A 25992-nucleotide genomic window follows, 5' to 3' on the forward strand; every position below is an offset into this window, starting at 1 on the left:
TGATGATCAGCATGAGAGCATGAAACACATTTTCATTTATGAGCTAGTTCCTCCACAGGTTAAAAGTTTCTATTCCATGCTCTACTCTGTATAATCTGATCAAATAAAAACAAATCCAAAGATTCACGTCAGGTATCTATAGAAAAACAGGCAGCCAAGCCACTTCAGCCTTTATACAATTTAAATTCTTGCAGGTGTATTAAAATGGACTATACCTCAGAGACGCTGCAAAAATTCGTAAATGGAACAGGGCAATGTTTTATCTGTTGGGCCTCAAAACTTCCAAACTTCAGTTAATAATAAAAGCTATTCAGTGGTGTTAGGTTGTGCATGTCTTCATATTACTGTCTTGTCTGGAGCTTAATTTATTTATTATTCATCAAAAATATTGTAACTGATCAAAATCTACATAAAGGAGGGAAACCATCAGAATTCTCCTGACACCCAAAGGAAATTTAAGAAACAAACAAACAAATCTGTCATGAATCTGATTCCTTAGGCCGAATAAAGCCTTCCTCCAATGTGACCTCAACTGGATGGGCTATGGAGTAAGATGCTGCTGGAGGTGAGGATGGGAGTATGAATCTGTCTCTTTACCTCTTAAATGTAATTCAAATTATTATTGATATTGAGCTTTACCAAAAGCCTCCACCTAGGTTATGGTAAAGCAGCCAAATAATCCCACATCACATACCTAAACATCAGTTTTAACAAGCAAATGGACAGTCACTATTCACTTCATTTGTATTAGAATGAAGACACAAAGGCTGTGTCTACATGGGCACAAATCTTCTAAATAGCCGTATTTCGAAGATTACTAATGAGGCGCTGAACTGAATATTCAGTGCCTCATTAGCATTAGGACGCTTCTGGCCGTGGCGCTTTGAAAGTGGCTCTTTCGAAAGCATGTGGCTTGGCGTGGCTACACGGGGGTCCTTTTCAAAAAGACCCTCACCTTTCAAAATCCCCTTATTCCGATCAGTGAGCGGGATAAGGGGATTTCGAAAGGGGCCGGGTCCTTTCAAAAAGGACCCCTGTGTAGCAGTGCTGAGCCATGTGCTTTTGAAAGCAGTGCTTTCGAAGCACCGTGGCCAGAAGCGTTCTAATGCTAATGAGGTGCTGAATATTCAATTCAGCGCCTTATTAGTAATCTTCAAAATATGGCTATTTCGAAGGTTTGTGCCCGTGTAGACACAGCCAAACAGAAGAAGAAAGGAAAGTAAATGCCAGCTTGGTGAGGGTTCTGTGAACACATATGGTGTTTATTTCATTGTAAAAATAAGATACTAGAGTGCAGTGCTGGTAGGCCTCAATTTGGTAAAGTAAAGTGTTACTAGGGATGTCTGTCATCAAAAATCTCAGGAGAAAGAAAGGTGTATGTGGTAATATCTTTCCCTGGGACACCTTCTGTTGGGGTAAGAGGCAAGCTTTTGAACTTGAAGGAGTGCTTTGTATGGCTCCAAAGGTTCTCTCTCCTCTCAACAGAAGTTGGTCCAGTAAAATAGCTCGTCTCACCCAACATGTTTCTGTAATGTTCTTGTCCTTTTCGAAAGGACCCCACGCATTTCGAAATCCTCTTATTCCTCAGTTGAGAGGAATAAGGGGATTTCAAAATGTGCGGGGTCCTTTGGAAAAGGACACCTGTGTAACCGCACCGAGCCATGGGCATTTGAAAGAGGTGCTTTCGAAGCACTTTGGCCAGAAGTGTGCTAATGCTAATGAGGCATTGATTATTCAATTCAGTGCCTCATTAGTGATCTTCGAAATGGCCAATAGCATGACTGTTTCGAAGATTTGTGCCAGTGTAGACGTGCAGTATTTTGCATTTGTCCTTATTAAACTTCATCCTGTTTTCCTCAGACCATATCTCCAGTTTGTGCACATCTTTTTGAATTCTGACCCTACACTCCAAAGCACTTGTTACAGTCTGCAAATTACTCTCTGTATCTACCCAGTTATGCAACCTCTAATCGTAGCCCCTTTTCCCTAGTATACTGATAAGGTCATATGATACTATATCAAATGCTTTTCTAAAGTCTGGGTATACCAGGTCCACTGCTTCCCCTTTTATCCATAAGGCTTTTTGTCCTATGGCAAAAAGCAATCAGGTTGGTTTGACATGATTTGTTCCTGACAAATCCATGTTGACTGTTACCTGTCACTTTATTATCTTCCAGATGGATTCCTTAAATATTTACACCATTATCTTTTCTGGCACTGAAGTTTCCTAGAATGTCCTAGTTTTCCTTTTTATAGATGGGCATTATATTCACCCTTTTCTAGTCTTCTGGAATCTCTCCCAAGTTTCATGACTTTTCAAAGATTTATACTTCTTGATCTATCCCATTTCCACTCGCATTCACTATGTTAGGCATCCAGTTTCTATCAATCTTTATATCTCAAGCTAGGTTGAGCTCATTTTGTGCTTTCACCTAATTTTGCCCCTGCATTCCTATGTCACTTGCTTGTATTCCTTCTTTGTACTTTGACCTGGTGTGCACTTTTTGTACAATTTGTTTTTGATTTTTAGGTCATTCAGGATCTCCTGGTTAAGCCAAACTGGGCTGTCCTTCCTACCTAGAGGAACGTTTTGCTTTTGCACCCTTACGCTATAGCTAGACTAGAGGGTTTTGTTGGCTAAAAATATTTTAGTGACAAAACCTGGGGAGCGTCCAGATTCCCAAGGGTGTTTTGTCAACAGCATGCAGCACTTTTATTGGTAGCCATACCCTGCTTGCCACAAGGAAGAATATGTCTGTCAACAGAGACCTGTCTACAGAATGGTCTGGACAGTCTTCTATGGACAGAAAGGACTTCTGGGGCACCATGCAAAACCCTGTCTGCTGTGCTTCCAGATGGCCATTCTGCCGATAGAGCGGCTGGGCAGTCTGGCTGTTCTCTGTCAACAGAGTGAATCATTCTTTTGATCTGCTTTGGTGGTCTGGCCATGATCTGTTGACAGAAGTTTTGTTGGAAGAGATCTTCTGACAAGAACTTCTGCTAACTAATTCCTTTATCCTAGACATGGTCTTAATAATGTCCCTTTGAAAAATCGCCAACTGTCTTCAGTTGCTTTTCCTTATAATCTTGCTTTCCGCGGGATGTTACTTAACAGCTCCCTGGGTTTACTCTTGTCTGCCTCCCTCAAATCCATTGTCTTCGTATTGTTGTTCTACCTTTCTACCACTTCTTAAAATCACACTCTGTCATTTCGTGATCACTTCTGCCCAAGTTTCCTTCCACTTTTAAATTCTCAGCCAGTTCCTCCCTATTTTTTAAAATCAAATATGAAACGCCTTCCACACGCCCCTCCCCCAGCAGCCTTCTCTACATTCTGGAATAAAAACTTGCCTCCACTTCATCCCAAGAATTTGTAGAATAAGCTGTTCCCTGCTGTCTTCTTCTCCCAACAGATTTCTGGATAGTCAAGTCCCCCATCACCACTAAGTTCTGTACTTTGGATGATTTTGTTAGTTGCTTAAAATAAAGCCTTATCCACCTCTTCTTCCTGGTTAGGGGGTCCTGACAGAGATCACTACCTGTGACTTGAAGGACTGAACAGAGCACCACCTGCACGCCAAACTCTCTCACCTACACCCCCGGAGCTCTGTAGTGACTCTTGAGCTGCTGAAGCTTACAATTTGCAATAACATTCATGCCCACAAGTATCATGGGAAAGTAGTTAGAATGCTGGGTGATCCTCGACAGTCCCTCCATAACGTCGCAGATATGGGCTCCTGGCATGCAGCATACCTCCCAGGAATTCACATCAGGGCGACAGATGGATGCCTCCACCCACCTCACAAGAGAGTCTCCAGTCGCCACTACTCTGTCTTTCCTTCTCACAGTGGTGGATACAGACCTCCCAGCCTTCAGGGTGCATGGGTCCTCCTCCTCAGGAGATGATTCCTCAGCTCTAGTACCCAGAGCAGCATAACAGTTCTCTCGAACCAGGGTGGGAGAGTTGGGAAAAGGAGTTGAACATTGCCTCCTGCAAGAAGTAGCTAGCTGCCAGTGCTCCCCCGAGACAAAGCTATCCCTTCTTCCACCAGTGGTCTGCCAGCATCCTCTGTAGCTGGATAGATACCTCAGCCATAGATGTCTCCACTTGGATATTCTCCAGAAATTCCTCCTGGGCTTGGATGCTCCTCATCCTAGCCACTTCCTCTACAGCTATTTCACAAGCAGGCACCTTTCACATTGGATGCTCCCATCAGCCTGGATTTCTATAGGTGGAAAATTCAAGCCACAGTCACTCCAAAATCACACTGGGGTCTGGGTAGAGGCATCCAGGGTCAGGTGATCTGTCTGGCTACAGGCATAGGTCGAGGAGACAGGAACAGTGCGGACCCAGGTGATGCGAGTCTTTCTAACTATTGTAAGAGGGAGTCTGAGGGAGGCCTACTAACTCCCTTGTTAGCAGGCCTGTTTGCAGGTCCCCCTGATTCCAGATCATAACTATTACCAGGGCTGCCAACAGGGGCAGAGAATAGGGGGCAGTTTCATAGGGGCTTGGCATTTCAAAGGGGCCTGAAATTCAGGCTGCTGCCACTGCCAATGTAGCAGCAGACTGAGCTCTGGGGCCCTTTGAAGTGCTGTGGCAACACCACTCCTCTGTTCTGCGTGTCGGTGAGGGCAGGGAGGGATGGGGGGTCAGAGCTGTGGTCTGGGCAGCACAAAGGGCTGACTGCCCTAGGCCTTGCCTTTCCCACACTTGGCTCCTCTGCTTCTGGGGGTGTGGAGGCAGACCTCATTCCCACCTTGCCCAAAGGCCCGTGATGGCTGTCGGCCCCACTGGAAAGTACTCTCTCTCACTGACATCATTGTCAGCAATGTATATGTGCTCTAGGGTGAATCCTATTGATAGGGGGAGGGAGCAGCAAAGGGTGGAGCTGCTCCTGGGATGGGAATTTAAAAGGGCCTAGTACTCATGGTCACCATAACTGCTACAGCACCAATGGCAGTGGCTGGATTGCTGGGTCTTTAAATCACTGCCAGAACTCTGGATAGTGAGTTCCAGGTAACGCTATCCCCAGCCCTGACTGTCTGTCTGAGGCCCCACCCCTTCTGGGTGGCCCAGTGCTGGCCCCCTCCTACCTTACCTGAACCCAGCAAAATCTGCCAGCCACCCTGTCTGAGATTATTCAGACAAATCAATTCACAGGGAAGTAATGAACAAATCAGTGTTAGATCACTTTTGTTTGTTTGTTTTTTCAGAAGAGAAAACGTGGATGAGAAGTTATCCTGAATGTAGAAGTTGGGTAATTTCTTTCAGCTAATAGGAAAAATAAAGTGAATCCAATAATACAAAATCACAGTAATCCATTAGGATTGAAATGCTGGCCTCTTTGAAGTCAATGGCAAAACCCTGGCTGACTTTACTGATGCCAAGAGAGCCAGATACGTGAACAATATTTTTACATGAAGGAATAAGTTGAACAGCAAGTTGAATAGTTGGCTTTATGCACAATAGCAACTCCACTAAAGTTAATGAACTTGTTCTTATGCATTGATATATAAAGTGAGTGCAATTAAAAACATAGCTAAGGGCTAATCACTAACAATTTTAATGAACAAGACTACATTTTCAAAAGCTGAAAAGTTAGAATTAAAGAGTCTTGTTTGTAGATACTCCATAGTTTAGATTAATTCTGGGCTTCCATTTTAAGGCCTGTGTTTTAGTGTCCCCCAAGTTTTAGATTGATTTGTAATAAGATTTTTTTTCCCTTGAGTATTTGGACAGTGTCAAACTAAAGATTATTATCTGATATGTAAAGGTCCACATATGTACATCTTTTCTTGATTTCTTTCGGATTGTGGGCACACTTGTCCTTAGTGGTATTATTTTTTGGGAATTCAGAGATGACTTTTCACACAGTTAGCAGAGAGCATTTTTATCTTGTAGACAGTTTTCTAGGACATACCTAATTTGAGATCCTCATCCTATGGATTTGAGCCTTAAAGTGTAACAAAAACCCAAGATAGACAAGGCAATTTAGTTTTCTTGGCAAGTATCTCACCTGTATGCTACTGTAAATAGCATACAAGACCAAGGGATGAAGGAAGAGAGGATGGAGACTAGAAAGGCAAGAAGAAAAGGTGGGCAGAAGTTGAAACTGGAAGAAGCTTCTTCTGGGAGAGAGAAAGAGAAGAAGGAAGAAAATTGGACACTGATGAATAGTATTTTGCAGGATATAAAATGGTCAAAGAAGGGAAGATGTGAGACGTGATACTACCAAGTCAGAGTTAAGGCTGTTGTGGCACAGGAAGATTTCTGAATTAGAGGCGAGTGCCAGCAAATACAGCATTAAATGTTGGATTGAGGAAGATGCTCCCCCTCACTCCAATCAATCAAGTATTCAGATTTATGCAAACAAGCCTAAGAGCAGACTCCACACACTACCATCAGCAATAGACAGTTCATAGGTGGGAATTTTTATTCTTTCTCCCTTATGTCACCCAGGCTTAAGGGCAGGCTGTAAGAAACACCAGCAGCAGCTTCTCACCCCCCCCAAACCTGAAAAGTGCATATTGGTGGCTGAGGCTGTGTCTACACTGTGACAAATTCAAATTTAATTCTCATAGCTCGATGTTACCACATGATTTTCTTCACTGTAAAGACCATTAGCTCAATTTTTGGGTGTACTAATCTGGAGATTACAACATCATAGTTACCTGAGGGATATAGCATCAAGCTCGAATTCAGGAGTTCAATTAAAGGCAAGTGTGGAAGCTCCACATCTTAAAATCAAATTTATTAGCCTCCAGAGGTGTTCCATAGGTAACCCACAGTGCCCCTCTCACTGCTATGCTCTGGCCACTGCTCTCCAGTAACAGGAAGAGCCTGATTTTCCACGTGGGAACAGCAAGCCTTTAGCTGTGGGCTCATATTACTTTATGACAGCCTGAGAAATGGTTTCTTTCTTTCTATGCTGTTAGCAGGGTGTGGGCATCTACCCATTCAAATAGACCCTGCAAGGAGTTTGCGGCTCTGTCTGTATGCTTACAATTTTTTTCTGTGCTGTCTGGTGGCAGCCTCTGCCCCACCGTACCATATGTCAACAAGGCTGTGCAGGCATCTTGCTTGCACAACATGCCGAGAAACTTCTTCTCAGTGGTTTACGTTTGTGTGTGTGTGTGTGAACCCCCTTCCCTCCTCCACAGGTGCCACACAGTCAGGGTCTTTCCTGCACTCAGCCACATCACTTGGGTAACCACCAACCCAAGCCAATAAAAGGATGTGCCTGCTGTTCAGTGCTGGCAATGCTGCCAGTCGCGTGGGAAAGAGAGGGCTTTGCTGCCACCATGGGGAAGTCTCCCTGGTGGTTAAGATACTGGGGGCTTTGCTGCTGTCATGGGGAAGTCTCCCCCGGCAGTTAAGATATTGGGCATTTGAGGGAAGCAACAGCTCAACTGGTCATCCAGTGACACCCCACCCCTCTTGACCCATACCTGGGCTTGTTGCTGCCACTGGGGAAAAGTCTCTCCCTGTGGCCAATGGGCTCACTGCTGCCACCAGGGAAAAGTCTCCCCTGGCAGCTAAGGGGCTTGCTGCCAATGGGGGAGAATACTTCGACTGGTTATCCAGTGACACCACCTCCCTTGGCTCATACCAGGGCTTGCTGCTGCCTCTGGGGAAAAGTCTCCTTTGACGGTTAAGATCCCGGGGGTTTGCTGCTGTTGTGGAGAAGTGTCCCCTGGCAGTTAAGGTGCTGGGGACTTGGGGGAAGGAAAAGCTCAACTGGTCATCTGACGACTCCCCGCCTCCCACCTATTGGCCCATACCTAGACTTGCTGCTGCCAGTGGGGAAAAGTCTCCCCCGGCAGCCAAGGGGCTCCCTGCTGCTAATGGGGAAAAGTCTTACCCCAAGCTGGCCAAGGGGCTGCTGCTGCTGATGGGGGAGAATACGTCAATGGGTCATCCAGCAACAACCTCCCTACCATTGGCCCATACCTGGGCTTGCTGCTGCTGCTGCTGGGGAAGACCAAGAATTCTTTTTTCTGCAAAGAATGGGAGTTGGGATGGATGGCCACTTGAGAACACAGTCATTGCATGGAAGCCTTATAGTGTACTGGAAAGACAAAAAACTCTTTCCCTTCACAATAATGTGTGGGGAGCCCAAAAATATTTCTTTCTTACTGTTGAGGCAGGGAATAAAGAATAATAAATGTGGTGGCCAAGGGAATGCCTCAAGTGTTATTTTTATCAGGGACAGGTTCGGCTACTCTTGACCCAGCCGGAAAATAACCCAGATGTAATGTGTGGGGAAGTCCAGACAATTCGGGTAGTCAGTTTTTACCTATACCCAGGGAGCAATGATGAGAGCAAGGGCAAAGCTAACTGAGATGAATTAAACAGTTTATTAGTTTAATAACAGCAGCAAAATAACAAACAGGCAACAAAAACAATAACATAAAGAAGATATAACACTCACGGTTTATAACTTACAATTTGCCACATAGCAGTGAGGATTAAAGGTCACGAAGCTCCTCTGTCAGGAATAACTGGAACCCTGTGAAAAAGATTTGTCTACCAAGATAGCTTTACTTCTAGACTCAGTTAGATACCTGGCTTATGTGGCCAGGACCTGCTATCCAGACAATGGTTTGCCAGGCCACTGTTAGAGAGTGTCAGGGCTTCTGACTAAACCAGAATCTGTGTATCCGGCTTGTTACACCGGAGTGCTTAGTGACTTCTGACTTGCTGGGTCAGAGCCTGTATATCTGGCTTAGTGTGCCAGAGGGTTGGATGGCTTCTGACTTGCTAGGTCAGAGCTTAAGTGTCCAGCGTAATGTGCTGGAGAGTTATTGTGGTGTCTGGCCTACTAGGTCAGAGCCTGTAAGTCCAGACGGCGGGGGGTACAAGCCCACTGCTGGGTTATATAAGGCAGGATCTCTCCCGCCACTAAGTAGTTATTCTGACAGGAGATTTAAATACTAAGTTACGCAAGCATTAAATTACTTGAATGCTATGCTATTTCTGTAGTAGGGTTAAAACTTATACTATTAATTAAATATTTAAATACATTAAAACTGCCTTATATTATTACCTGAATATGTAGATACATTAAACTAACAATTAACTAACAGATATGAATAACCTTAAAGGATATTGGCTTTGGCTTTGAGAGCCTAGGTACAGGGCACAAGGCCTTGATTGTACTGCTGGTGATTGAAAGGGTCGCCGCACTGGCGTGGGGCGCCGTGTCGAGCGAGACCTTCCATAGAAATACCCTTTAATGGCAGCTGGACACGATGACACTGGCCAGAAAGCGATGGTCAGTGCCCGGGGGGGGAGGGTGTGCTGAGGTATGTGGCGCCACAAACGGCGACGGCTGCTGCTGCTCCGCTGTCGCTCCTCCTCTGCTGGGCTCCTTAGATGGAAAAGTGGCACGGCAGCAGATGAGGCTCCCCCTCTGGGGAGATGCCGTCTAGCGGCAACTGTGGCTTAGGATTGCCAGCAATGTCAGTGATTTAGCTCTAGTGATTTTGCTCAGCTCAGATTGCGTTTAGAAGAACCAGAAGAAGGAGGACCAGAAGAGTCCTCAGGTCTCTCCTTTTATAGACCAATCTCATTAATATGCGGATTGTTCCAGAAGGATGTCCTTATTTGGAAGTGGCAGGTTCTCTCAGGTGAAGTGGACCTGATTGGGAACTGCGGCAAGTTTGAAATCTGACACTTAAGGTGACAGTTGATAATAGAACCCTATCGGGAACTGATTTGACATGATTTTAGAGTATTTCTGAGGTAAAAATTTTACAATTTCCACCTCTCATGCCCACACAAAAGTAGTAGCCCCTGTATGTGATCAATTAAATAAGGTAGATACACAATACGCCTCTGATTATGAGTGTGGTCGTACTTTGAACAGCACTCCCCTTGCTCACAATCTTGACACTTACTACATTCTTCTCAAATGAAAGAAATATTCCAGGCCCATGCATTGTTTTCAGGGATCACATTTTGGCAATGTTGGAAGGTGGGATGGATGGCCAGTTGAGAATACAGTCACTGCACCCGTGTTGGCAATGTAAAGTGTGGGGAAAACAAAAATTCTCTCTTGTCATTTTGAGTGTCTTCTGCATTATTTCCAATCGACATATTTTCAGGGATCGGGAGGGGAATGAAGAAAATGCAATGGGGGAAGGTGACATCAAGACCAGCGAGCATACCCAGAATGGGTGAGGGAACTGTGGGATAGCTTCCCAAAATGCACTACTGCAACAGTCGATGTTAGGCAATACGTGTGTGGCAGCAATGACTCGACATTGTGTGGAGCAAGGTTTGAAGTGAGGGTCGTCAAAATTGAACTTAAATTCCAAAATTAGAAAATCAATATAAATAAAAATTTATCTCGTAGTGCAGTCTAAGATGAGTCAGAAGATGGATAATCTAATGCAGAGTTCTTCAGATCTTCTAGTTCAGGAGTTGAAATTCAGTGCAGTTAAAAGAACATGGATGCTTCAAAGTTAACATGAAATAAGTTAAAAACTGAACTGAAAAAGCTATAACTTTGAGTCCATTATAAAAAACACAGTTACAGTTGGCCCATTTGTTGGCAGTTTTAGCAGAATGGTCAGGGATTTACTAGATGAAGATTATTAATGCCAAAATATGATTAATTTACAGCTGAGTTGAGACCCATCGATAAACAGGAAGGGAGAATCTTACACTAATTATGCCTGTGCTTTAACTAGTCTCTGAAGAGATGGAGCCGTTTCAGGCTGAGGTTGTCTGATAGACAGCTTTCACAGGCAATACTTTTAAATTAGAAGGGTGTACATAAAATAAGGATATCAATAAATAGCATGCACATTGGTAAAAGACTAGATCACATATGCAACAGTGAATATAATATCCCATGTGAGAGAAGAGATTTCCCCCTATGCTTTTCTCTTCATGTTTATCACCTCCCATTCATTTGTTTTTTTGTTCTGATTTTTATGCTAATTTCCTGTTTTACGTTGCATTTTCCACCTCATCATCTACATATTTCAATTATGTGCTTAATTCCATTGTTACACATTGGCCATGTCTACACTAGCCAAAAACTTCGAAATGGCCATGCAAATGGCCATTTCAAAGTTTACTAATGAAGTGCTGAAATATATATTCAGTGCCTCATTAGCATGCGGGCGGCCGCGGCACTTCAAAATTGATGCGGCTCATCCAGACGGGGCTCCTTTTCGAAAGGACCCCGGCTGCTTCAAAGTCCCCTTATTTCTATCTGCTCATAGGAATAAGGGGACTTCAAAGTAGGCGGGGTCCTTTCGTAAAGGAGCCCCGTCTGGACAAGCCGCGTCAATTTCGAAGTGCCGCAGCTGCCTGCATGCTAATGAGGCGCTGAATATGTATTTCAGCGATTCATTAGTAAACTTCGAAATGGCCATTTGCATGGCCATTTCGAAGTTTTGGCTAATGTAGATGTAGCCATTATGTTACAGCTGAGTGGCTCTGTAAACACAGAAGCTTGATTTCAGCAATGTCAGTCCTGTTTATTTAATTTTTTTTACTTATTAAATGCATTTGATTCTGTAGCTTCAGCATAAATCTCCAGTAAACACTCTCAAATGCCTTATAAATATTTAAGTAAATGATGTGCACTTTAGAGCATCCCCTTTATCTTTTTTTTCCAATTATCTCATAATGGAGGAGAGTGCCACAGCTTCAGGCTTTCTGTACTTTAATTCCTTCCTAGCTTATTTCCATTTTAAATCCATCTTCTAGGTCTTGTAATTGTGAATTATGTTCCATCTCTTGTTGACCATCTAACAGCCTCTTTTCCTCTTCATAATTGAACGTAATCAATCCAAAAATTGCTAGTTTGGTGTAATTTATCCTCTGTATCTGGTCAGTCATCAACATTAAACATGACCAACTGTTTAGACATACACTCATCCCTCGTCACCCTTCATCATCTTTGCTGAGCCTCAGTCAGTCTTGTGATCACCCTTCCATTGTGTAGTCAACAAAAGGGTTGGGCTGACTTAGGAGAGGTGGCCTTACAAGCCACAGGGGGAACAATCAGTTGCAAACATACAAAATGGGAAATGACTGCCTAAAAGGGAATACTGCAGAAAGCGATCTGGGGATCTCAGTGGATCACAAGCTAAATATATGAGAATCGTTTAATGCTGTTGCAAAAAAAGGCAGATACTGTTTTGGGCTGTAGTAGCAAGAGTTCAGTAAGACACAAGAAATAATTCCTCTAATTTTGAAGTTGTGTGTGTATTTTGAAGCACCCATGGCTAGACTGCTGGTCAGCGCTTCAAAGTTAGCATCCTCGAAATTTGTGTGGCCGCCATTAAGCTAGCGAGGCACTGCGTATGCATGGCAGCACCTCATCTGCTTTTTCGAATAGCCATAATTTACATGCCCCTTTCAAAAGGGAGGGGTAGTGTGGTCATAGCCATGGTGGTTAAGCACTGGAATAAATTGGCTAGATTGTTATGAAATCTCCATCATTGGAGATTTTTAAGATTAGGTTAGGCAAATATCTGCTGGGCTGGGCCAGATGGTGCTTGGATACTGCCTTGAGTGAAGGGGACTGGAATTGATGATCTCTCAAGGTCCCTTACAGTCCTACAGTTATATGCATCTCTTGGGACAAGAATAAGTCAAGCAATTTACAGAGTAAGAGGAGGTTGTGAGAAGTGAATTAAAAGAAAATTCACATTTGATCACAGCAAAATAATGAATCATAATACATCTCAGCTATACTCAACTGCAGCTGAACTTAGCCTTTCTTCTTTGCTTCAGGAAAAAAAATGGATCCTGGGGAGAGATTTTAAGAGGGGAGGACATTCCAAGGGTGAGAGCCTTGCAGATTAGTTTAGGGAGGCTCTGGTACGCATAGGGAGCAACACAGAAGAAAGTGCGAGAACGAACATGGGAACAATGGACATCAGACTAAACAAGTGTCCTGAACCCTGAAAAAGATCTATTATCAGGCCACATTAGTGTTTCCTTTGTATGTTTGTGTGTGTGTTTGTGTGTGTGTGTGTACATAAATACATACAGATATAAGTAAGTGGTATATTCAACTCCAACTTGCTATAACTAAGGTGTATGTCACCAAAATACATAATGGAATGGTGGCTTTCTAAATACCCATTTTCCATATCCATTCCCCTATTTTCCTTACCATCTCTTTTATCACGTCTCCCAGGATCAAAACATCCATCTCTGCTTTCATGTATTTTCCCGCTTTCTCTCCATAGAACCCATATAATCCTTTCCACTCTCTGCTACAGTGCTAGATGAGTGCACATTCAAGTGGCTGCCATTACAGTTACCACTGTGACAAGCTGCAAACGTTTTTGGTTCCATTAAAAATATCTTGATGGTAACATCCTTAATTGCTAAAATTTGCTCTGGAACTTTTACATTAGCCAATATTAATGAAAGGGTAAATTCTTCTTCAAGCGTTGTCCCCATGGGTGAGGCACACTGGATGTTGGTGAGTCCTCATGCCAGCAATCGGAGATTCTTCATTAGCTGTAGTTTCCCACACCGTGCGTGTGAGGGACCTGTGATTGACAGCCCTAGCAGTTAAAATACTTCATTGGACCTTATTGATAATAATCTGTATATCTCCTTCATGGCTTTGCCTTTCTTGATAAGAGTGATTATCCTAAACAAATACTGGTAAAATCTTTATGCTGAAGTTACATACTTCTTGTTTATCACGTAGCTGTCACTCCATGTAATATTTTATCTGTCATGAACATACTACATTTTTGCATTAGATTGCACCTGTGAAGCGAAGAACTACAACCACACTACTGTAAACACTTTTTTCTGATTAAGACATTGATTCTGCAGAGTTATGCACATGATTAATTGCACACACTGTGTATAGTCTGATTGACATCAGAGGAGCTACTCACTATATCAAAATTAGTATAAAAATCTTCACAGAATCGAGGCTTAAGTACTTGTACATCACAGGTTCTCATGAGCTTTCACAGCTCCTTTTAACGAGTTAGCGAAAAGCACTTGTGGTTATCTCAACAAAAGTAGGTTGAAATCCTGGCCCAAGAGGCTTCAGCAGTTGATTCTCGTTTATTGTTGAGTAAGACAGAGCTATTATTTGTGTAGACATTTTGAGAGCAGGGTTCAGAGGCTTCATATTGTCAGTGCCCCACGGGAAATAGTTACTTCACTGGGATTAATTTGAATCTTTTGATTTTTAGATTGTGATTACAATGTGTTCAAATGTTAATTCATCAAGGTTATCACTTCTAGACAGATGGGAGAATTATCTGCACATCAGGCTTATAAATATTTTGGAACCATACACTAAATCATAGGTATAATTTCTCCTGCATAAGATGTGCACAGTAATACATTCATTTTGGGTAAGAACATGGGATAAACTTCAGTGTCATGTCAATAAGATCAGAAATGTGAAAAGTGAGTATGCTTAGAAACTTTGCACAGGATTCCTAATTATAGCTGTAAGTGCCCTAAATTTAAGCATCCATTTAAAAAAAATGGCAGATGGCTAATCTTTGTGGCTGTGAAGATAATATATATATAGTTGAACTAATGCAATGTTGTCTTACTGACCCTGCAGACTAGTTCAAAGGCTCTGCTACATCTCATAGCTTTGTAAAGCCAAACACAGGAACTATTTCACAAAGAAAGATGGTGGTGAAGGCTGGGATTGCACAATGAAAGCCAGGAGTGTGAGAGGATTTAAGTTATGTCTTCCAAGCAATCAGGAGGCCTGGGTTCAGATGCTACAGGAGAAGGAAAAGACAGATAGTTCCTTCTCCTTTCCAGTTGCTGGAGGAGGACATTATCAACAATATATCAACTCCAATTAGCCAATGTGATGCAAAAGATGGCATAGCCTCTTGAATGAGTGTCCTCAGAAATAAAAGTAGCTCCCTTATTCCAAAGCAGTTGCATCTCAGTGCATTACCCTCCATACATTATCAGCTCCTATATCTCTGTATATTATTGGCTCAGTTTAGCTTATATGTCAGCATCTGGAGGCTAGAATGTTTAGCCCTGTGGCGACTAGGTGACTGGTCGGTTCATCAAGCTCCTTGCTATACCACCGTAGGGCATTTAATCTGAAGCATGCTGTCAGTACTTCCTATAATTAATTTGTAATCCAAGAACAGGAATATCTTCTTTGTTTGAAAAATAACATTACAGGTTAAATTCATATTTCAGGTACCCCAGTATTCTCCACAGACTCAAGCTCTAAAACTGACATAACTCCCAAAAGGTATTAAAACTCACCTCAAAGGCACATGCACACAGCACATCAGACAATCTCTCTTTCATCCTTGACAGTATCCACCAAATTTAGTTGTTAAAATAATGGATGCAGTACAAATAACGGAGTATGAAAATAAACTGTATATTTTGCATTAAAACATGTTTTTCTTTCATCTTTTCTACAATGTTCAACTCTGTACTAATGTGTTAATTTACATCACATATCAAAATCACATAGTCCTTTTTCCCCAGTGTTGCTTACCTGTCCATTAACTTAGTCCTAGTAAGATTATGAATTTTTCTCTCCTTTTGATGGGTAATTCTTGTAGTTTTAGATTTAAAAAGAGTTATTCTCATTGGTGCCAAAAAACCTTATTTTGACAGAACTCTTTAAAAAAAGATCTCTTGACTTGATAGCATCACAACATAAATCATTGCACTATGCATTTATTCATGACAAAACAGTATAAATTCATATATTTTACCAAAAAGAATACTAATTTACCTTATAATTAAATGTACTGCAACACACACCAAAATCAGGGAAACAGGCAAACTTAAATGAACAGTTTTGGGAGCAATTCTGTTCAGTGTCTTATATAATAGCATAGAGAATGCACTTACAATGTTTCTGGCTCATACTAAGCTGGGAGGCCTTGCAAGTGCTTAGAAGGATAGCTTGAAAATTATCAGAGGGGTAGCCATGTTAGTCTGTATCTGCAAAAACAATGTGAAGTCCTGTGGCACCTTATAGACTAACAGATTTTTTTGGAGATGCATCTGGTGAGGTGGATCTTTGCCCATGACAGCTCATGCTCCAAAAAAGTCTGTTAGCCTGGAAGGTGCCACAGGACTTCTGGTTGCTCTTAGGTTGAAAATTAAAAGCAATTTTGACAAACAGGAGAAATGGTGAGTAGGATGAAATTCAAAAAGGCCACATGCACTTAGGAAGGAACAATCAATTACACATGTACAAAATGGGAAATGACTGCCTCAGAAGAAATAATGCTGTTAAAGTTCTAAAAGTCATAATAGACCACAAGGTCAATATGAGTCAACAGTATGACACTGTTGCAGAAAACCACAATAGTCTTTTTGGATGGTATTAAAAGGAGAGTGTTGCAAGCAAGACATCAGAAGTAATTCTTCCACTCTTCTTTGTGTTGCTTAGGCCTCCACTGGAATACTGTGCTCTGTTCTGGGCAGCAGTTTTCAGGAAAGATGTAGATAAATTGGAGATGGTTCAAAGAAGAGCAACAAAAATGATTAAATGTCTAGAAAACGTGACTAATAAAGGTAAATTAAAAGAATTGGGATTGTTTAGTCTGGAAAAGAGAAGAGAGAGGGGACATGACAGCAGCTTTCAAGTATCGAAAAGAAGGAGGAAGAAAAATGATTCTTCTTAACTTCTGAGGATAGAACAAGAAGCAGTGTTTTCAGATGGCTGTAAGGAAGCTTTAGACTGGACATTGGGGAGAGGGAATATCCTGTCAGGATGGACAAGCATAGGAATAAATTGCCTTGTAAAATTGTGAAATTTCCAATATTACAGATGTTTAAATGTAAGTTAGATAAACATCGTTGAGGTATCCTGTTTTGGCTATTCTAAAAATACAATACTTACCTGTTTGTTGTGGGTAAAATACATTTTACATTTAAGATGAAGAATTATACTTATATTTCTGGAAATAGACAGGAGCATTTGGAGTGGTAACAAGTTTGTTGTGAATGCTTCTCCAGTCTATTCATTCTGTGCCAAATGTAATGCTCATTAAAGTGAAAAGGAGTCTTTTGACTAACTTCATTAGGCACTTCATCAGCCCTTCACCCCACCCCACCCCCGAAGAAAGATTGCTCTTATGGTCAAAGTAGCACATACATGGCTCATAGATTAAAAAGTGTGTTGGGATATTGGTCCTATGTTGTATATAAATTAGTACTACTCAGAAGATTCATCTCCAAGATTTTAGATACCTATTTTTGCTGGAGTTTTTCATCCAGCTGCTCTTTTTACTCTACAGTTCTGGCTAATAAATACATTTCTAATAAAGGCTGAAATCCTAAAGCCTTAGTTTTTGAGTGAAAATGAAAAAGGAAGCTCCTGCCTCTCACACTAGGTAAAGTAACTGATGCAGATATAGGAAATCACAAGTTCTAATCTCATCCTTGAGGGGGGAGAATGTCTGTGTCTGGACAATAACAGAATGAGCATTAAATGCATCTGAATAGAATTATGTGGGCGACACTTTTAAAAGTGATTAGTGATTTGAACTTCTTATTTTGGGGGACCCAATTTAAGTCCCCCTAAAGAGGCCTGGTTCAGAAAGTAGTTATTCAGCATCTTGTGAAAATTGGAACCTTTCACTCCCCCTCCCCTTAAATTTGAGGGACTCCAAGTCATTTTTCAAAGTCTTGGCCCATCGAAATAAGAGTAAAATCAATAAATAGCTGCCATTATTAAGTGGAAAGGAAATATTCTTTACAGATATAGTCTCATCCTAATGAAATTATTTTGCTTACATGACATTGGTATTAATGGAAATAGTTTTATGAATACCCACACTCTGAGATGAATTGAGTCAAATTGGAAAATGTCAGGTTAATACTTGGTATGTTGCCTTTCAGTGATTTGACTGTTCACTCGGTACTTTTCTATTAGTATTATTTTTCTTTCATACTAAGTTCTTTTCCAAGCCATTCTAACTTTTGGTTAATGAGGTCAACATTAGTTAGTTGTGGTTTATAATAACAAAAATAGAATTAGAATTTACAATATGCTTTTATTTTGTACACCAAATGGACCCAGGTCATCGGCAGGAGGGAATGAAACTGCAACCTTAAGCTATATCTAGATTGCTGAGAACTGTTGGCAAAAGATTCACAAACTGTGCAATGAATTTGCATATCTTCTGGCTACAGTTCTGTCGGGAGACGTGTTCCTGACATTTGGCCCACATGGGCCAAATGTTGGGAAAATCTCCCTCTGCCAAGACATCCCTTCTTTCTCTTGGAATGAGGATCACCGGGATGTCAGCAGACTTTTGTTGGGAGAGATCTGCAATTTAGACATAGCTTTACAGGTTAAAGCCATGCGGTCTACCACGCGAGTTAAAAGCCAGCTGGGCGTATCCAAAGCGGTAGTGGTCTCACTGCCTTTGGGGTTACAACAGCAAAATACTTTAGAAAGAAGAATAGGCAATTTAAAGTCTATGACACTGTTTCATAATGATAAACTGTTTTTCACTATAAGTATGAGTTGTTTCATTTATGTAAATGTTTTTCTAAAGTCAGGCATGTAACTGAGTATTTTGTTGAATCAGTGCCTAACTGCCTAGAGATCTGTGTATAATTATTCTTTCTGCTCTGCTCCACAATGGCTATGTCTACACTAGACCCAAACTTTGAAATGGACATTCAAATGGCCATTTTGAAGTTTACCAATGAAGTGCTGAAATGCATATTCAGTGCTTCATTAGCATGCGGGCGGCCGCGGCGCTTCGAAGTAGGTGGGGTCCTTTCGAAAAGGAGCCCCGTCAGGACGAGCCGCGTGGCAGCGAGCCGCATCAATTTCGAAGTCCCCTTATTCCCATGAGCAGATGGGAATAAGGGGACTTTGAAGTAGGCGGGGTCCTTTCAAAAAGGAGCCCCATCTGAACGAGCCGTGCAGCGGCGAGCCGCGTCAATTTTGAAGCACCGCGGCCGCCCGCATGCTAATGAAGCGCTGAATATGCATTTCAGCACTTCATTAGTAAACTTGGAAATGGCCATTTGCGTGGCCATTTCAAAGTTTGGGGCTCATGTAGACATGGCCAAAATAAGCTTTAAACTAAAGTGTCTGAAAAATCCATCTCCAAGGTATACAACGGGAAAAATAAGGGGAATTATTGTGACTATCATAGTGAAATAACTATATCTATTTCTCTGGAAAGATTGACAGGTTTGTAAAGGAGACTACTGTACTGGTAAAGGCTGTTTCAAATCGTATTATATTTTCTTAGAATCAAATGTTCATTTCTTCTCTTTCCAAAGTATTTATGGTAACAGCTTCTGGTAGAAGGAGCCTATGGTACAAGGCTGCATCATATTCATAGAATTTCTTTATCACAGGTAGAGCTTATGTTAAAAGTTAGGTAGCTACCTTATTCAGTTGCCCAGTTCTTCTTTGATCTCTGCATGCCCAGACCTAATCCGCCAGCCAGAACATCACCTTCTGTCTTTAAGGAATAACAGATTTATACCTGATCCAGGATTAGACCCCACTCCACCACTGCCTTAGTTTTTTAGCATTCCCAAAAACGTATTTCACCTCATGTCTTTTGATATCTTTCCAATTTCCTTCCTCTCTTCCCTTAAATACATTGAGCAGACTTCTTTTAGTGTGCTTCAGACCCCATCATCTGGGAAGGAAGCTGACAAGCTACAGGTGGGGCTTAGCCCACCTCCTTTAAAAGGTCATCCCACCCTGTTGATAGACCTCTTTCCGCATTTCAGGTCTGGTACTAGTCAGCAAACAGAGTGAGGAGTCATTCATGATGTCATCAGCAACTAGTCTTTGCCATTGCCATTCTGTGTAGCAAGCACACAGATTCAGTCTTTAAATCAGTCATGACAGATGGGGACAAATTAAAAGAGTACAGGTATATACAAGCAATCATATTCCTTTTGCTTTCTTCGTTGTCACTCATCTATGTTTCTTAGTAATATCCAAGATGAGAAAGGGAGAAGTCACCACACATTCTTGAAACTCTGAAATAAAGAAAAAAGAATGAATGAGGAGTTAAAAACAAGCAAATAAGTGGGTAAATTGGGAATAACAACTCTGGTGGAAAGAGCAGAACAACTGGCTTATGTAGGGATTAGGCTTCATAGTGCCCTGAATATCTGGCATCACAAAAATTTGCAGACTTGCCTGATGAGAGAGTTCATTCTCTGCTCAGCATCCTCTGGCTCCCACTTCTGCTTGTAAGAAAGTTGAGAGAGGAACTGGGATTCCTGATATTCAGACACAACATTTTATAGAAACGCATGCTCTTGACTTTTACTGTGGCACAAAGCAATGAAAAAAACCCAAATACATGTGTGTCACCAACTTTCTTCAATTATTTCTCTCAAAGAAGCACACACACCAACACTTTCTCTTCTTCCTTTTAGGTTACCTTAAGTTACACAATACTCCAGGTAGGAAACATTATGGCTGTGTCTACACAAGCCCCCTCCTTTTGGAAGGGACATGTTAATGAGGGAGTTTGCAAGATGCTAATGAGGTGCTACCATGAATATTCAGCACCTCATTAGCATTTATTTTGGGAAGAAGGGACTTTCAAAGACTGGGGGGGTTATTTCGAAAGGCCCCCATCTACACAGGCGGCGCACGATTTGAAAGCGGCACTTTTGGATCGCTGCGCCTGCCATTATGCTAATGAGGTGGTGCATATTCATGGCAGCACCTCATTTAGCATATTTTGAACTCCCTCATTAACATGCCCCTTCCGAAAGGAGGTGGCTCATGTAGACACAGCCTATCTGAAGGGAAGCCCAGTACTAACCTCTATTTTTCACTTTAGTCTGAATTTTTGCATTTTCCAATTATGTTTTTTCCCCCATTCGAAAACACACTGGCTTTCTGTATTACTAATTATATTCAGCTAAGCCAGCCCTGAGTGCACATCTTCACTACAAAAGAAATATGACCTAAGATATGCAACTCCAGCTACGAGAATTACATACCTTACGTCAAGCTTCTGGCACAGCCCCACTGCAGGAGGTCAGAAGGAGAACTCTCCCATCAACTTCCCTTATTCCTTGCTGTCACCAGGAGTACTGCAGTTGATGGGGACACCCTCAGAAATTGATTCAGTGCATCTCTACTTGGTGTGGTAAATAGAAACCTGGAAGATAGACCTCTGGAGCATTGATCTTCAGGTAAGTATAGATGTGCCATCATGTGCCATTAGGTTTATGCTGAAGTGGAACCCTGATTGAGAGGAAAAAAAACACTCACATCCTTCTTTGTTTAATCGATATTAAAACCCTAAAGGCCGAAATTTTTCAGAGTTTATTAGATATTTGCAAAGGAAAGTAGTGATAGCCCTTAAAAAACAAAAATAGCAATCACTGTATGGGTCTAAATTCCTAGCTCTGCACTGAAAATAAGATTAAAGAATGTACCTTTCCTGCACAAACATTATAGAATGGGTGGGCGGGGAGAGTAAAGACACATATGCAGGTGCTTTTTAAATAACTTCAGGTTTCGTGTTTGATCGAGGTTTAGCACCAGATGTGCAGCTTGTTGTTCGGAGTATCTCCTATTGTAGACCAGTATTTTAGGCCTGGTCTGCACTAGGAGATTAGGTCAAACTTAGCTGACCTAGGTCAATTTTCTAAGCAATCTGACCCTGCTACAGGGTCTATTCTTCCTACTTTAAGGTCGACTTTGGAACTCCTGCTTTTCACAAGGAGTAACACCAAATTTGACTTTACATGGTTGATTTTAGGGTTGTGTGAATGAAGCATTGTGAAATTCAACATTCATACCTTAATGGAAGTATTCCACAGTGCCCGTGTGACCACCCTGGCCACCAGTTTCCACTCCACTGCTTTCCAGGTGTGCAGGAAGTGGCCAAGGAGCAGAGCAGTCAGTCCACCTCAGCAACACATCCTAGCAGCACATATGGCTATGAATTTCTAGGGCTGCAGATGAGCTAACTGAATCAGGAGGCTCTTGAACCTGGCCTTTAAATAGCAAAATGAACAATATTCTACTGCCATTCTGCCACTGCTCAGCCTGTAGTTGAATTGCTCCTTATTGCAGTCTGGGTTGCCCATGTATGGCTTCATGAGCAAAGGGTAAGTTTGAACTCTCAGGATAACTACTGGCTTCTCTACCTCTGCAGTGGTAATTTTGTGGTGTGAGAAGAAAGTACCATTCTGCAGCTGTTCTGAATGGAACAGATTTCCTAAAGATGCAAAAGATGCATGTCATGCACCTTTTCTGACCATTGCACCTTTGTCTGCGAAATGGCCCTTGTAATTCACCAATGCCTGCCGCATCACTGAGAAGTACCCCTTGAGATTTCTATACTCTATGGCAATGTGGTCTGGTCCCAAGACGGGTGTGCATTCCATCTGATGCCTTCTGCAATCAGGGAAAACCATTGTGGCAAAACCATCCACTGTGTTTTGCACATTTCCTGGAGTTGTAAGAGAAGGGTACTGATTGCCTTAGCTACCTGGATCACAGAAGCCCTCACTGTAGATTTGCCCACTCTAAACTGATTGCTTATTGACCTGAAGCAGACTGGTGATGCAAACTTCCACAGAGCTATTTGCCCCTTGCTTATGAGCTGTCAGAACAGGTCTTGTTCTGCTTTTGATGCGCTTTAGGATGGGGCAAAGCAAATCTGCAAAATTCCATGAATGTGGCCTTACACATGCAGAAGATTTGTAGCCACTGCTAATCATCCCATACCTGCAGAACAGTGAGGTTCAGCAGTCTGATCTTGTTTCACAGCACCAGAACTGGTGCTTCACTGCGTACAAAGCATTGAATGCAGCCAGCATCTCCCACTTCCTTGTCTCCAGTGTTTTATGTTTGTGTATGTCTATGTCCACCTCAAAGTATTCATCGCTCTGATGGCTGCATGGCCTTTACACATACTGCAGCTGAATGCGGGAGGTGCTCACAGTACTTGCCACAGCAGTTTGAAGATGGGCAGGTTCCATGCTAGCCCTGTAGTGGTGTCTGCATGTATAACCATTGAGTGGGGAAAGGGATAACTTTTTTGCTGTTGCTTTCCAAAGGGAGAAAGGAAGTGTGAGGAGATAGGTGCCCTATGGGAGGCTGACAACACATACCTAGAACTACTTCTGGAACCTTTTTGTCCCATTAGACACACAGAGCTTAACCCACAATGCAAGAGAACAGAAGGAACTGTGGGATAGGTACCCAGAATGTATTGGTGACAAAGTCAAAGCTATCCACCATAAAGGAGATGCACTCCTTTGACTCCATGTGCCAGTGTGGACATGCAACCTGGACTTTACGAAATCAGGTGCTAAAAAATCAACAAATTTGACTTAATCTCCTAATATCAACATACCCTAAGGCTATGTCTACGCTACAGTGATCTGTCCACAGAAGTTGCTGTTGGAAGAGATCTTCCAGCAAAACCTCTGTTGACTGATCATGTCCACACACAGATGTTGATCGAAAAAGCAATCTTCTCTGTCAGCATTGTGAGTCTGGACTGCCCATCCCTCTCTCGACAGAACAGCAAAATGGAACCACTGCAGGCAGGGCTTTCTGGTGACTTAGAAGTCCTGACTCTTGACACACACACACCCCAGCATGTCCACATGGCTGTTTTGTCAACAGATTCTATCAAGAAATGTATTCTGACTCATGGAGGAGAGGCAGAAGGCTGTCGACAGAAGTGCCAAGTTCTGTAAATAGAATGCATTTTTAGTGTGGATGCTCCATAGATTTTATTGACAAAACACCTGTTTTGTCAAGAAAACCCTCTAGTGTAGCTGTAGCCTAAGTGTTGGAGACTGAAGCAAGATTCCTAGAACCCATTTTTGGCTTTTCCATGGACTCACTGTGACCTGTGGTTCAAGACAATCACCCTGTGCTTCAGGCTTCCCTTTCCTAAAATGGGGACAACTGAAGAATTTTGCAGAAGACCATACTAAAGTCTACCTCAAGGTAAGTGCTATTTGCTAAGTAACGCTTGTCTACTTCATTAGAGTACACTGAGGTCTACTTCCCTATTGTAACATGGTTATAAATCCCCACATAAAAGGCACTAAACAAGTGCAAAAGATTGGTTTGCATCAGCAAATCATATCTTGCTTAAAGTTGGTTCCATTTGCATGCCAGATTTTGTGAGTGCATGGTCACCTAGAAACAAAAGAGATGTATTGCCGAAGAAGGAAGGGTGGGTGGAGGAAAAAAAAAAAAAGAAGAGGCACTCACTGAAATAGCAAATTCTTCCCCCTATTGACTCAAAGCATGTAATTGAAAGGGGCAAATGGCCAACATTTAATTGAAATTTGCTGGATTCAGAAATCTCCTTTGCTCATCTTAAGATTTTCTGCTTTGTCACTGTTGTTTGTGGTGAAACCAGAGTAGAAAGGTTTAGTGAGTTGTCACAGGCCACAAGGAAGTTATTGACACAGCTGAGCTTTTGTTGGCTTCAAATATCTCCTTTGTTCAACTTTCTCATCTTGCTCAACTTTCTCCCGTGTCACTGTTTTTTATGGTGAAAGCAAAGTAGAAAGGTTTAGTGAGTTGGTGCCGGCCACAAGGAATTTATTGACACAGCTGAGCTTTTCCTGGGTCCCATTCTGTGTTCAAAAGAAATGTGTTCCACTGGTCTGATAATTTTTCCAAAGTAAAACCTTCTGCTAGCAAAGCCCTTATGAGATCAGAAAACAAAACAATTGTGCTTTGTAGTGTCGTTTAGGAAACACTATTAAAATGACTGGCCATTCAAACTGTTCTAATTCAAGAATTACAAATGAAATGTAAATCTTTAAACCAAGCGTGACAAAAATATGTTGTGTCTCATAAACTTTGAGGAGAAGAAGAAGAGAGCACTTCCTCAATGGGTCATAGCAACAACACTTATGGGCACATTTTTGATTTAGTTGATTTGTACAACTATGGTGTTTAATTTAAGGCAGCCACTCCACAGAACTGATTAACCAATAACATAGTGCATGACAACTATAGTATGGGGCTTCACAATAACATAAAAGCCAGGCATAGCTCATTTAACAGGGCAAACACTCAAACAGGGTAGAAAGAGGAAAGGAATACAGGAAGAAAAAGATGTGACAATTTATATGGTAATAAATGATTGTGAGGGACTCTGTAAAATAATTATATTAACCAGAACACTGGTCTTCCTGCCTCATCGAAATTTCCCTAATAGTCTGTTAGGCAGCCTTGATTCAAAGGTACAAGTAACAGAGAAAGCAGATTCAAATAATCAAGTACTGGATGCCTTACATGGTAAAACATTCCTAAAAAAGATGGACAAAGCAGCTGCAATCTCATACTCTGGACATATATTTGAACTAAAGGAACACACTGGAGTCACTTCAGCAGAACACTGAGAAGACAACCAGTATGTCCCCAAAGCTTGTTCCCTGCGGATCCACATTTGTACCTTTTCCAGGACTTGAACCTTCAGCATATGATGCAAAACAGAGGTAAATTGTAACAAGAGTTTGTAACTGAGACAAAATCACTGAGATTATTTTTCTTAAAAATTACTCACATGATTATAAGTATATACTTATGCTTTACTCCTTGTTTGAGACTGACTGTTAGATACCCTTTCGTGTGGGAAGGAAAACAGAGTCGATGCCTTAGTAAAGCTTCAGTTGAGGATTGACAGTTTTTTTAAAATGTTTAGTTCCTAAAAAGGCAATTGTTTATGCTAGTGATGAATGAACATTAAATAAAGCTGTTATTTCTCAGGGATGAAACCATTGCTTTTGTAGTGTTCCATGTCTTGTACATTTCTGTAAAAGCACTTTATTTGTAAATTCAGTCTTGGGTTTTCAAAAGAGGGAATTAGGTGCCTAATTCCTATTGAAATGCAGGAGGGATTGGGTGCCAAAATCCCAGGCTCAGTATTAAAGACAAATGGCAAAGTTCGCTGGGTGAATCCTAAATCATTTGTATCATCTTTAAAATATACTGCCTCATACTATTCTTTTTTAATGGCATTCCTAATCCAATGAATTGC

The 25992-nt window shown here is 41.7% G+C and overlaps 1 protein-coding gene across 2 annotated transcripts in view; it reads left to right on the forward strand.

Annotated features, from left to right (window-relative positions):
- Positions 1-25992, forward strand: part of KCNT2 (potassium sodium-activated channel subfamily T member 2) — a 353293-nt gene that overhangs the window by 28142 nt on the left and 299159 nt on the right. The window lies entirely within an intron of this gene.

The sequence above is a fragment of the Carettochelys insculpta genome, chromosome 9 (genome assembly GCF_033958435.1).
Source record: "Carettochelys insculpta isolate YL-2023 chromosome 9, ASM3395843v1, whole genome shotgun sequence".
NCBI classification, from domain to species: domain Eukaryota; kingdom Metazoa; phylum Chordata; order Testudines; family Carettochelyidae; genus Carettochelys; species Carettochelys insculpta.